The sequence below is a fragment of the Astatotilapia calliptera genome, chromosome 14 (genome assembly GCF_964374335.1).
Source record: "Astatotilapia calliptera chromosome 14, fAstCal68.1, whole genome shotgun sequence".
NCBI classification, from domain to species: Eukaryota; Metazoa; Chordata; class Actinopteri; order Cichliformes; family Cichlidae; genus Astatotilapia; species Astatotilapia calliptera.
In genome coordinates this window covers 6,740,130-6,754,785 of record NC_137435.1, presented here as the reverse complement: position 1 = coordinate 6,754,785, position 14,656 = coordinate 6,740,130, and positions in this window count along the sequence as shown.

The following is a 14,656-nucleotide window of genomic DNA, read 5'->3' as shown; positions in this document are numbered from 1 at the left end:
TTTAATTCAGTTCATTTTAATCTCCAGGCACCACCAGCCCAAAGATGTTTAATAGCCTTCAGGCAGAGCTTGCTGCGTTTGTATATTATGATGAAAATGTAAAAAAGATGCTCTGAATTCATCCCCCTCCCCCCATGAGACATGTTTTATCTGAGTCCATTATTCTCTGCTTGTATATGGCAAGCAGAGGAATGAGCTCAATTAGGTGAGCAAGCGAGAGGAGAGGAGGAATTTGGGTGCTGGTATTTAGAGAGAAAGAAAAAAAAACATTGGAGGAAGGTCAAGAGAACATAAGAAAGGAGCAGTGGGAAATGAGAGAGAGAAAGAGAGAGACTGAGGGAGTAAGACAGAGAGGATGAAAAAGTGAAACTATGTTGTCATGGAAACTGGCATGGATCTGAAGAGCAAAACAAGAATGTAAATTGGTTTACCCTTAGGGAATGTGATGGCGCTACAGAGAAAAATAAGCAGGGAGATGTATTTAAGGGGGAACCTTCCATAACATTATATTACAAATAAAGGATCTTGAAACAAAAATAACAGTGATAATGATGACAAAACGAGGATCTTTACATAGAGCTGCTTAAAGCATATAGCAGTCGAGAAGATCCCTCTGCATTTCCTTAGGCTGAGCAGTTGCTTAATAATGACTAATTAAAAATGGCATCAGTTTGGGAGGTGCAGAGGTCAGTCTGAGTGGGTGAATTACTAATATGGGTAAACAACTAGTGGCTCGACTGCTGCTGCACGCCAGGAATGTTGCTTTACTTTAATAGGTTGACATTTATGATGGTGATGATGCATGCTATCCTTTTAACGCTTATCATCCGAGACCATTACAGATGACAGGTCTCGAGCCTAAAGGTCTAGTTGCGAAACACAAATGAGCAGCTGCTAGAAAGCGCTACATTTCTTTTTCTTTTCCATTATTATTATTTGAGACCTAAAAAGCCAAAGTTTTCTGTGCAATATCATTTTTCCCCTTCACACATACAGTATATCTTTTTATATGCTGCCAAAGCCATTACCAGCACTTTGCTCGCCAACATTCTTATTTCACTCAAGTGCTGAAATGCCGTCATTAGATTTGATTTTAAACTCAGCTAGAGAGGATCGAAATGTTGCCAAGAAACTAATGGTTTCTGTGGTGACAAAACACTGCCCCTGCCATTGTGTGTAGCAATGTAAGGAGTCGTGTCCCTCACCTACGGTCTGTGCTGATGCTTTCAGAGGTAAAACAGAGCACATCTGTGAACACCAGGTATTCAACAGAATGAACTTCTATTTGATCCGTGGGCTCTTCACCAAAAATATCATACAGGTTGTCTTTTGTAACAAATTCACATAAATGGAACTATTGTTTATGCAATAAATGTTCTTGCACAAAGTACGTATGTTGAAATGTATACACACATCTTAATGAATTTTGCTGTTTCCTGTGTTGTGCATGCATAACTCATCACTTTTAATAAACCTGCCAGAAAAAAAACACACTACCCTTCTCAAAACAAATTTCTCAAAAACATGGCTGAAAGTGAAACTGTGGTGCTGTGGTTAGTGCTGAGACCTCACAGTGAAAGATTTGGGGTTTGATGCTTTTCTCCCTGTGTTCGCATGGATTTCCTCCAGGTGTTCCTGTTTCCTCCAAGATCCCAAAGACATGCATGATAGGTCAAACAATGATTCAAATGAGCCCTTATTAGTGTATCTGAGGGAGAGGGGTAACCCTCACCACGGGGAACAACAAGTCAGTGCACTCCTAGTTCCAGTCCTAAACCTGGATAAATGGGGACAGTTGTGTCAGGAGGGTTGTGTAGCATAAAATTTTGGGATGCATGGATGAAAAAACTGCAGCTGTTTTGGCATTTGCCTCCTGCCATACATTGATCTTCATTTTAAATATTTCTAACAGATGAGGTTCTATTTGAAAATGCAGTGAAGCCCACAGCGGAGTTTTGCATCAGTGGCTGACACTGGGAAACAGCTTGAATAATAGTCAGCAGCCATACACAGATTTGTTTTTGTGTTCACTCTCTCTAACAGTCTGACAGTGGTGTGTGTGTATTTTGGCTGGAGTGTAAATGTAATTGGGGCTGTAAGTGGTTGCCATGGCGGCTGGCGCAGCAACTGATGCACAGCACTGGTATCTCAAACAGGTGGATTCCCAGATGGGCAAAGTCAGCAACAATCATGTTTTCATCTCTCTTTTACTTTAAATTTATATTTACATGTTCAAAATAAATAAACTCTATTCTGTTCTAAAAAAAAATCCTGCAGTTTTTTGGTGGAGGGCAGCCAGAAGACAGAAATGACAGGAAAAGGAGAAACGATATATATAGAGAGCTAAATTAAGCAGTTATAGGTCCTATGCTGGAAACTGGGACGTGTTGAGCTTTCTGTTTTGGAAATGTTTTTATTCATCTATTCTCTAGGGATCGGATGTATATAATTGACTCCCTTGTGAGTGCAAGGGATTGTGGTTTATTACCAGGGGGAAATGGGCATTTGAGTTTTTGTCAAATACCTCTAATCTCCAAAATCTTGTTTGTATTATGATCAAGGTTGTTGGTACACCTAAATACTCATGTGGGTACTTTTCTGCAGCTTTTGGATTAAGCCCAGGAAGGACCAAGGTGATGTTTAGTAAGTAATGTTTGTTAAGCATACTGACGGACAAATGTCTCCTTCTTGGGACTAGATTGAATAAGGGGGTTTTAAACAAACACAGGTACTATAAATGAGAAAGTATAAGCAAAACTAAATTGCAAACACATAACCTTTTGGTTATTTGATATCTTACTCTCAAAAAAAGACAAGACTTTCTAATGTTCAGCTGTGAACAGCTCATACCTAGATTGTTTAGAGTCACCTAAAAAACTGAAGGAGAATATGTTTCTGAAGGGGCTCCTGAAGCTCATTGAACAACTTAAGAGTGCCATATACCCATGTTTCTTTGCATATAGGCTGAGCTGGAAATGATGAGCTGGAAATGCTCAGTGGCAGCAGTGCCAGAATGGGAAACAGGTGCAGTGATTTACTGAAATAAGTGCAAACACAAATGGGAAAAAAGTATATAAGATTTTTTTTAAAAAAAGAGTTTATACAATTCTAACAATCTTGAGCATCAATGTTTGGTTTGACCACCTTTATTCGTCAACTGAACTCTCTTTATACCAGCTTTATTCTCATTTCTTTGAGTAATCTTCCGATATCATTCCCCTTGAAGGACATTCCAAAGCTCTTCTTTCATTTTTTTATTTATTTCACACACTTGGTACAACAGTTTCCACAGTTAGTTCTTTCAGACAAACCAACCACACTTTCTATCAGTAAAGCACTGCAACCATGTGTGAAAAGGAGCAGGAAGAAGAAAATATTCTTATTAAACCCTGCCCCCTATCTACAATCCAACTTATATTGCAAGTGGGCACCAAAAATCAAGGAACAAACTAATATTAACACTCTCAACTCAAACCAAACAACAAATTTACAATCAGAATATACCACTCCACATAGTAACAAGGAGAAAAGATGAATAAATAAAATAAATGAGGCAAAAAAAATAATGGATCCTTTTTCAATTAACTCCAATTTCATTCACATTCTTCATATTGAGTTATCGTTTTAGACATGTAACACTTTTTAAAACAATGTAAATTTATACAATTCTTTAGATTATAATGAAGAGAGTCCCACAGTCGTATACCTCTAACCGTTGGACCCATTAATCTTTGTGTAGTCCTAGCTAGCTGATGCTTCAAATAAAATTTCCTTCTGCTGTCTTCTCCCCCCGAACACATTAAAAATACTCTTTGTAACTTAAAAGGCAAAATATTATTTTTAGCCTTAAACATAATTAATAATGTCCGTAGTTTCACTAAATCTCCCAATTTTAATAATTTTGATTTTATAAATAATTTATTTGTATGTTCTCTATATTTAACATTATGAATCATTCGTATCACTTTCTTCTGTAATAAGTTTAGAGGTTTTATAGTATTCTCATATGTATTCCCTCAAACTTCACCACAGTAACTAAAGTATGAGAAAAACAATGAAAAATATAAAATGCGCATTGTTTTGTAGTCTAATAAATCTCTTACATTTCCCAAAATATAAATGTTTTTAACCATCTTCTTTCTAATATACTCAATATGTGATTTTCACGTCAAATTTTCATCTACTATTACACCCAAAAAGCAAAATTCAGTAACTCTTTCAATCAATTCTCAAATTCAAATTTTATTTGTCACACACACACAACCATACACACACCTTCTTCCTCCTGTACACGATTGCCAAATATCATGAATTTCGTTTTTGTCAGATTCAAAGATAATTTTTTTTACATCAAACCATTTTTTTAATCTTAACATCTCAGAAATCATAATATCAACCAAATCTTTCAAATTCTCTCCAGAGCAATAAAAATTTGTGTCATCTGCAAATAAAATAAAATGTAACCTTTTTGATATGTCACAGATATCATTAATATATAAATTCTTTGGATGTTGGCTGACTTTTGTCCTGTTCTCTGTAAAGAAGATCCCACAAAGCTTCACTAATGTTGAGGTCTGAGCTCTGGGGAGGCCAGTCCATGACTGCGTGTTTGTCATTGTTAAAAACCACTGTCAGTTATATGCTTTCCAGATGTTATCAGATGGTGAATTAAAATTGAACAGTAATTTTCTGCATCCACATTTCTGCATCATTTCAAGTTTTGACAAGATCCCCAACACCACTGACTGAAATGCAGCCCTAAACCATTACAGAGGCTCCAGCTTGTTTCACAGGTGGCTGTAGATGTTGAGTGTTATACTTTTCTCCTGATGTTCTCTGAACACACTGACTAATAAACTGAAAATTTAAAAGTTGCTTCCATCCCTCTTTATGACCCATTGCCACTGATTTTCTTCTGTAATTTGTCTTACCTCAGCCTTTTCTCTCTGTTTCCTTTCCTTAAAAATGGTTGACTCTCACCCTTGTACTGTACTGAAATGATTTCTAATGAGGCTTTAGTGAACAGTAGTTGAATCAGCTGAAGTGCCAGATGCACCTCTCAGGACCTGTGTCAGATCTTTTCTCCCCCCGTAGTTCTTAAGGGCATAACTTTCATATACTGTTTATGTGCTGTAAATGGTTTTTAGTCCTACCATTTCTATTCTCTTTCTCTTATTTTGACCAAGATATGTCCATTTTTGAGCTAAAAACCACCTTGTTGGTTCAAAATTACTATTTTTTGCCTGGCATTTTTCAGAGCTTGAGCTAAAGAAATTGGGGGCAAAATATGTGTTTTTGCAACAAGCTGCGAGTAACAAAATTTCTAACAGATTGTAAAAATAGGCCCTTTTCTAAGTTTTCACACTGGTGACCAGAGCGATGCTTCACGGCTCAGGTTTCAACATGAAAGCAGACAAAATTTGCAGACTAACTTTCACTGTGGGGGACAAAGATCCAACAGTAGATGGCAGTAAAGTTACTCTGATGAATTTTAATCACCATTTCATTCACCATTCTCTTCCTGCAGTGACACCATTCAGCCTACACAAGTATTGTATGGTTCATTGAAAAGATAAAGTAAAGAAAGAAAACATAATAAGAAGTTAGGTTCCAGGCATTTTTTTAAAAGGCTATTTAAATATGTATATTTTTGTTTTTCACTGCATGTGGAATTACATCTGTAATGCAAAGTGCACAAAATGATCTGATCTTCAGTTAGAGCATTATTTATGTATTTAATTGTAAGCATTCATTCCCAAACATTAATTACCTCTTTATTTATGAATAATCTATGTAGAATAGGTAGAATTAAAAGTATTAAAGAAACAAATACTTGTTATTAAAACTTGGAATACAATTATAGAAGGATCCATCCTTTCAGTGTGATGGGACAGGAAAAAAAATCATTGCGGGAAATAATTAGGAATTGTCTTTTTATATGTTTAAAGTAATAAATACAATATATTGAATCAATTCCAAACAATCTGAATGAAGATTGTATCCAGAAGAGACCTACAAATCCATCACTGTACAATAATGTGTAAAAATTGACTGTAGTTGCAGTTGAGTGTATTTAAATTTGTGAGGGTAAATTTGTGAGGGTCTCGATTGGGAGTTCGCCTTGTAATCGGAAGGTTGCCGGTTCGAGCCCCGGCTTGGACAGTCTCGGTCGTTGTGTCCTTGGGCAACTTCACCTACCGGTAGGTGAAGTTGCCTACTGGTGGTGGTCAGAGGGCCCGGTGGCGCCAGTGTCCGGCAGCCTCGCCTCTGTCAGTGCGCCCCAGGGTGGCTGTGGCTACAATGTAGCTTGCCATCACCAGTGTGTGGATGGGTGGATGACAGGTTGTGTAAAGCGCTATACAAATACAGGCCATTTACCATTTATTGGGAGACACAGAGCAGGCTGTGCCTATGAAGTTTAAAGGGGCCACATGAGGTGAGGCCCTTCACTCTGTGTGAATTGAAGCTTGACCCTAAAAAGGGTTATGGGGACTGGACGTGTTGCCGTGACCTTCTGTAAAGCTGTGAACGCCTGGTCCTGTCTGCTCAGGCCTTAAAGAATCACGGCATGTGTATATGTACACATGGCAGCGTGTTCCTTTGAAACAGTGCAAACTCAAACCAGTCTGGATCCTATTAAATCCTTTTGTCTTTCTCCCATTCTCCCCTCCTGGTTGGCCTGTTTTTACTTTGTGCTGTTCATATTCATTCCATTACAACCCTCCTCCCTTCCACTGTGTTAAAAATCCCACAATGCATTTCGCTGAGACTGCTGGGCAGATGTGTTTGTGGTGCTGAATTTTGGATACATGTTAGAGAAATCTGGGCAGTGAACATAAAGTTGGAAAATAATGCTTAAAATTGAATAATTTGTTGTTTGTTTGAGTTTGATCCACAGTATGAAACTACACAGGGCAGTGAAAGAGACAAGTTTATTCTATTGATCCTTGAAGAAATCTTTGCCCCGGCCCACATGACAGAGCAGCTGGCCTAGAGTGGCCTCATCTGGAACTGCAAGTCGCTTGTTAAATGCAGTGTGCGAGTGGGGCGGGAATGTGGCAGCATGCGGTCTCAGCCAATCCATAACCAGGCACAGGGAACTGTGCGCACAAGCTGCGGGTCACACAGCAGTTTTTTTAAGCATGTGTGTGTTTGCATGTGGGTGTATGTGGGTTACATGCCTATGCTGGGCCCAGCCATGATATAGAATCTGTGCTCCCTCGTTTTTCCCTGGATCCTGTCTATGTAATTGATCCCAGACTGGACATTTGAGTTGCCAGCAGCAATTCATATCATTTTTATCTTTAAGACAAGCACTCTAATGCTTCCAGATGGCAAAGGCACTCCAGGGTTCAAGTTTGTTTTTGAAAAAAAGCGTAATGCTTTAATGTCTTTACCTTACAAAAAGCATGCAGTTAGTGGAGAAACCTACATGAGCGAGACACAACTTTTAGGAGATATGCATCACTCTCTCAAACTGGAAAAGGCTGCTCTGTGGATTTTTTAAACCTTTGTTGATGTTTGTTTTTGTTGCCAATCTGTGCATGAATGAAAGCTTTGTACACTGGTGACACTGTCTGTGGTTTAAAGCTGTGGAAAAACAGCTTGTGGAAAAACAGAGCACGGCTTCATATCAGACGTTTGCTCTGACTTCCTTCTGTTCTTCTAGGACATACTTGACAAACAAACAAGATGTGGTTATGTCTGAAAGCTGTTCTGTACTTGGTCTGTCCTTCAGTGTGGATGTCAAACTTGGACACCTCATACTTAAAATTACTGATCCAAATAAGGAGAGAGAGACAGGGGTAAAAGGTACAGGCAAATCCCGCATGGCCACTGCCCACCTAAAAGCCTTTAGCGACTGCTTCCATATAAACGGCAGGCCCCACTTAAAAATGAGCAAATATCCATTTATGAAGTTTGTAAAACAACTGAAGGTACAAGAATAGGACAAGAAGCCTTTTTGTTGGTGGACTTTAACATGTCCATGTAAAAAAAAATAAAAATTGTGTGCTGAGCTTGAGTAAAACTACCAGTGAAATTTAGGAAAACAATACATTTTCTACTTTTAAGTGTGATGAACAAAGTTAGTTTTAGGTGTATGCGTGGATACATTTACATCTCAAATAAGTAGAAGAAAATAATTCAGTGTGAATACTAATTGACCTCATATGGGAGCCTGACCAACACGGAGGAACTATCAGACTTCCTTTCCAGCTGTGAGTTCTGCCAGTGTTGAATAAGCTAGCATCGTGCCAACCACCATCATGCACGTTCACACCCCTATTTGCCCAAATTAGTGGCGTGCTCGTAAATTACACAGGGTATATTTTTGCTGAAAAACCATGGAGTTAAACAACTTTTGACAACTTCATTACCCCACTGCAAACAAAATAGCAATTTCACTGTTATGTTCAAAGCAGTTTTAAGTTAATTTTTGGCTCAGTGGACACATTAACATGCCATATTGCTGTTTCACATTCTGCTGAAAGAAACTGATAATTTACTGTTGTGCATCTGTTGAAAAATTGGATAATGATACAAACAGATCCCCAAATGCTGCAGTATAATCAGTTTGAACAAGGGAATAACAGTGATGTATGTCATCTGTCTCTGAAGAAAAAGGAAGTTCTGCCCAAAGCCACGGAACATCTCATTGCATCTTATAATTACTGCAAATTATTTTGGAAAGCATGCGACAGTTTGTGGGTTTAGAACCGTGTTCTTATACCAACTTTCAGATTGATTCAGCTTCTTTATAAACAGTGAAAATGTCCAAATGGTTTATACTTCTAGTTAAACCATCACTGGGTAAAATATATGTGATAGTTATTATAAATAGGACTGTATTCCTTTAGCAGATAGTGAAGCCTTTAACATTATTGCTGGAGATGGGATAAGTATCCTCTGCACTACCCTGTACTATAAGATGCTATGTGCTGGCTTATTTCTTGACTTTATGCAGAAATTAATGGTTTCCTGGTATTGGTAATTCAGAGGTTTCACGCTCCTTACTGAACTCTTTATGATAAGGCAAATAAGCACATTTTTTAAAATGTCATCTTCCAACAAATCTCAGTATTTTTCATCAAATGTGCATTAAATCATTAGAGTTTACAAATAATCATTTGTAGTCATGCCAGTTCCAGTTTAGCACAAATATGTTAAATATGGGAAAAGGTAAAGAAAATAAAAAAAGGGGAAGGTAATCATTTAAATCACTAGTCATCTGATAGTTTAGCATCTTGTGAAAATTATTTTGTTTCTCTTATTTTGATCCTTTTTTAAAAAATCGACCTTCCAAATGTCTTAAATTTCATCTCTGGCAGGTTATTCTTGAAGACTGTGTTTAAAAATATTAGTAACATATAACATTATCCGTGATTAAATAATTTTGTTGTCTATTTTACAATAAATGCATTTAATATTTGTTGTGGCAGCATTTAAACTGACCTTGCTGCTTCACTACTGCCTCCAGTATTACTCTATAGGCATTACAAAATAAAGTAGCTTTGTCAAACCACAAAAAAAGAATACTCACTGAGCAAAGCACTGTGTCGGCCTCACTCATCTCATCTATGATGACATTCAAACTAAATCAATTAAACCAAACATTTTTTTAAATCCCATAGATCTAGATTATTGCACGTGTCTTCTATTCTATGGCCTCAGCTGCCATGGGAGACTCTGGAAAACAAAGAGGCCTATGGCAGACCACCTGCTCAGAGAGGATTGTGGGTTTGAGCTACTGTACAATAAACAGCTGAACCAGGAGCAGCATGAGTGTCCCGTGGGGAGAAAGGCAGGAGAAGGGGTGGTGGAGGGAAGCTGGTCTGGATGAGGGGGTCTTGTGGAAATGGTTGCTGAGGTCACGGATGAATGTGGCATATCTGCTCCTTGTATCCTGATGGACAGTGGTCAAGTCTTTGCTCAGTACATAAATACTCCACGCTACATTAGCCACCAAAGCCTTTCCACATGTTGTTTGCAGAAGGCCTCTATGGTCCCTAAATCCCAATCCCCATCTGGTTCTTTCCAGGTCAACTAGTCGAGGACTTTGCACGTTCCCTGACATGGACCAAAGACATGGATCTCTGTAGTTCTGCGATTTTCATACCCAACTTAGCACCTTTCAAGCACCACTCAGACCAGCACACTGTAAAAAATGGCCTCAGCTAGACAGTTTTTAGCATTTGGCTGAGTCTGGTTTCTTCTGTCAGTGGAATGAAACTACTTGTGTTCGATCCAGAGTTGGTCCTCATGTTACAGGACTCAGTGTGTGTGTAAACATTTTGAAATGAGGCAGAATAAGCAGATCTTTCCACTAGTCTCAAGAGAACAACACTTGTTTCAAGTCAATCGTTTACACAAGTTATGTTGTTTTGCAATCTTAATACTTCAGTCTACTTGAAGGCCACCCAAATAACATTTGTTTAAAAGAATTAATCGCAGGCTACAAAATCAATAGATGGCAGTTGATCTGAATGCCAGCCCACATCAGTGATGTTCAGCTATTTAGTGCATCATATTTGTTGTTTTAGCCTGCCTGCAGTTTCCGCTTACTCTACAACTTCTACATTTAGGAGCACCCCTCAATGTCATATCTGTTATCATTGATGCTTACTTTGTTCTATACTTGGGAGGCATTACTGATAGTCTTACAAAGTTACTGGCACACATTAACAAAATGGGCAAATGTGGCTCTACCACAAGGTAAAGTATTGCTCTAGTGTTAGTTGACATCATTTCTGGAATTGTGTGTGTGCAAATGTAGAAGTGTACAGTGAGTAATGCTTGACAACACAATCCCAGAACTGAGAAAAAGGATTATGCATTATGCGTGAGTGCCGTGCATTAGTTTGTAGCTTCAGATTGTTCAAATTCATTTCCAGACTACATGGAGCCAGTCTCTTCTGCTCCAGCAAGTGTTAGGGCCATCCAGGTATGCTTCGGAAGAGTCCACCATAAAATACAGGCCTTAACATAAAAATGACTGAAAATTTTCTTTTGAATTTGTTAGTCTTGGCTAAAGTCAGATTTAGTGTCTTTGTTTTCATCAGTTAACATTTGTGTTATTTACAGCTAACCTTCAATCTGTCTAACAATGTCTCGCCATGACATCAGTCTTTGCATGTTTCAAAAATAAAAAGAAGTTTCTGGGTTACTCATTCAGCTTTATCTATCCACCCAGCAGTTATGGGACTGATTAAAAGATGAATCATTTCAGACACGCAAAATATCTCACTTGGTTCAAAGTCAAATGTACTTACGCACCTCTGAGCCTTGTTATTTTAATTTGTGCAGCTTTAAAATGCTGGTTAAACATTTACATGCATTTTTGTGTTTGGAAGACTATTTACTTGGGTCGAGAGCTACAGACTGGTAACTTAACATAAAGCCACGGTGCTGTCAAGGAGAAATGTATTAGCGAGCTTGTGACATTCAATATTTTATGCATCCCACAAGGAAAGTGTACATCTGTAGACATCCTCATTCACTTGAAACTGTAATCAAAACAAGACCATTCTTCTTCGGTTTCAACTGTTCTGCTCCAGTATTCAAAACAAACTTCTCTAATGGTGACAAATAACGCTGGGGTCTAGAAATAAGCTCTTACTAAGACTTCAAAAAAGTATGAAAGTGAAAGCAAGCTCCTAAAAGACACATTGCAAAGACTCACTAGAACAGTTTTGTTTGTTTGTTTGTTTTTGTGCAGCCCTTAATTATATGGTAGCTCCCTAAATTTGCACTTCAAGACTTGGTGATTAACTAATCAGCTCCTGGAAACAGCTGTACACAGAGGTATCAATCTTCTCATCGACCTCTCAGCAAGGAAGCAATTAAGCTTTTTTTTTAACTACAGTGAACAGCTGTTTTATGGATGTGGTTTATTCTCTACCTTGTACTCATTTTAATTGGTTGTAATATTTGATCATTTCCGTATTCTTGTGTATTTGAATCTTAGTGATCTGTTTTGCTACTTACCAAGTTTAACTTGGATAGCAGCATGGAAACAAATGGATAACTGCAGAACTGCAGATTTAAGATGACATTTTGTGTTTGTGCACTCTTGGGGCTCAGTTGTGGAGAGGACCCTTCCTGCTGCCCTTGTTCCAAGGCCAGTCAGCTGTGCTGTGCTCTGCTCAGTGATTCAGGTGAAGGCCCAACAGGGAGCCCTCTGCAGAGAAATGGTGAAGTCTAAGACTAGACAAATGAGAAGCCAGCCAGGAGGGAAATAGAGGTCATGAGGGATGGGCTTCTGTGTTTTACGAGCGCAAACCTCTGCAAAACTTGGCTTACCTCTTCACTCTGCTTGCCTGGCAGATAGATGATGATAGAGAAGACATATATGGTAGGGTGGCTAATATATGTTAGCCTGTCTACTAGAGTAATACAACAGTCTCGCTCCACCTCCTCAATGTGTGGTCCATGACCCAACCGTCAAGAGAAGAAAAAGCGGGGAAGAGGAAACCTGCCAGCTGCAGCCAGCGTGAGACTCAAGTCTGAGGACAATGAGGAAAGGAAGACACAACGGAAGACACAAATAGGAGGAAGTTCACATTAATAAAAACTGGGTAACGCTCTGAAAAAATAAACACAGTGGTTGCACTGCAGTTTTTTATCAAATGGGAAAATAAAGGAATCATTAAATAAGTGAAAACACACACTCCTTACTGTAAGCCAGGCCAGACCTTTTTTCTCATCCAGCGACTGAATCATCTTCTGTTTAGCTTTAGTAACACATTCCAATACAGGTGGTCCTCTACAATGAGAGGTTATCTTTGATTTCAACAATGCCAGTGGTAATGACTGATCTAATCATAGGGCACACTCAAGGAACCCACCTGTTTTGCTAGCTCTGCTGTCTCATAAAGTGCATTATTGCCAAGATCTCACAGTCTGGGAGGGTGGGACATGTTAGGGTGGCAGTAAAGTGTTACACAGACCCCTCTATAGTCTCAGTTATCTGAGTCTGATTTTCTTCTCTCATCTTCTGCCAAGAACAAAAAAAAAAAGCTGCAAGAGCTCGGCCTGGCCGGATCTGCTCAATGGGGCACTGCACCTGAAAGCTTTTACAGGGCTAAGAGGGTCCAGATAAGAAGCCTTCATCACTAACTCCCCACCAAGGCCACCCCCCACAACAACCACCTTCCAAAAAACATTTTGCTTTTAAAATGACTCACATTTTCCAGTCGCCTGGTCTTTTTCTTATCCATTTTTCAAAAAATTTGCAAGCAGCCAGGCAGCAAATCAGGCAGGCAGCCAGCAGATGTGGCAGCTCCTTGTATGCAGGACTACAGTGCTTCAAAAGGATGTGCTTCACCAGTAAAGAATTTGGTCAGCTCTTTCGCCAGCGAAACAGGACTTTCTAGTCTCATTAATGACAACTCACGCTTCTTCTGTCTTTTGTCATAACTTGGACATACAGCTCATAGCAGCTGCAGGGTAGTGGTGTGACCGGAGCTGCACTGGCACAGGCCAGTACAGCTGGCTCATTTCTTATCTGAAGTCTATTTTATGATGATCAGATACAATATAAATTACCCCCATTTTTTAGAAGTTTGACTTACTAAGTTGTTCCCAGAGCTTTCAGCCCTATCACCCTTTCCTCTTCAGTGACTGGAAATTGCTCTTTTATCCTGTGATTTTGGGCCAGTTATAAGAGGTTAATATGATATAATAATATTTAAATAGAAGTGGTATGTAAGAAAATATGCTAACACCTCCTTCTAAAAGGTAGCTCCATGTTAAAAGGTTTCCAAGACAGTGAACTCATTACAAACTTTTGTGATGGAGATATCTCAAAAAACTGCATGTATCAAATAAGATACACATGGAATTAAGGGGTTAAAGTCCTCACAAAATGTGTTTGTTTTATATGTGTTTGTTTTCCAGACACTTTCTAAATTTAGTCCCCCTTTCCCCTCTAAAAAAGAGTTAAAGATGAAGCCCTTAGTAATTAGAGCTTGCTCCACAGCCTAGTCTGGAGCTGTGCACAGTTAGAGCAGTTTTATGGAGTGCAGCTTCAGCCTCTACTGCTGCAGCTTGCAGGCCCAAACATTAGCCAGATGCTCTGAGAAACACAGTTTGCTTTTACTGGAAGCTGCTGGGTGGCTCTGCTAATGATATTCACGTTTGTCTCCCCCCAAATCTAGTCCAAACACAGACTATTTTTGTAACAACAAAGATAAGTGAATGAATGTCCAACTTGAACAAGCAGTCTAAGGATTTTTGGACTAATATCCATACATGAATAATGCAAAGACATGCATTTTTAAGGGTATACTGCTTCCATGAGTCAAAGACTGGATGACACAATGCATTAGGAAGATTGTGTGAATGTGTAGGGATTTATTCAGGTTGCGTGCTTCTCATAGGGTAAATAATAACTCGTTGTGATAGGAGCTAGCGATTTTCTGACCTTGCTAGACCCTCGTTTCCATTTCACGCTGGAAGTGATGGAATTTCTGAAAAGGCTATCTGCACCGGTTTATTTAATAATATATGAAGAGATGGCATCACCGTGACATCCTACACCTTTTACTCTCAGGTCCAGCCATTAGCCCAGTCATGAGTGGAGAGCTGGAGAGACAGGCAAAATGGAGCAACACTGGGGAGGTGGAAGCATTGATGAATAATTTAAAGGGAATCCAGT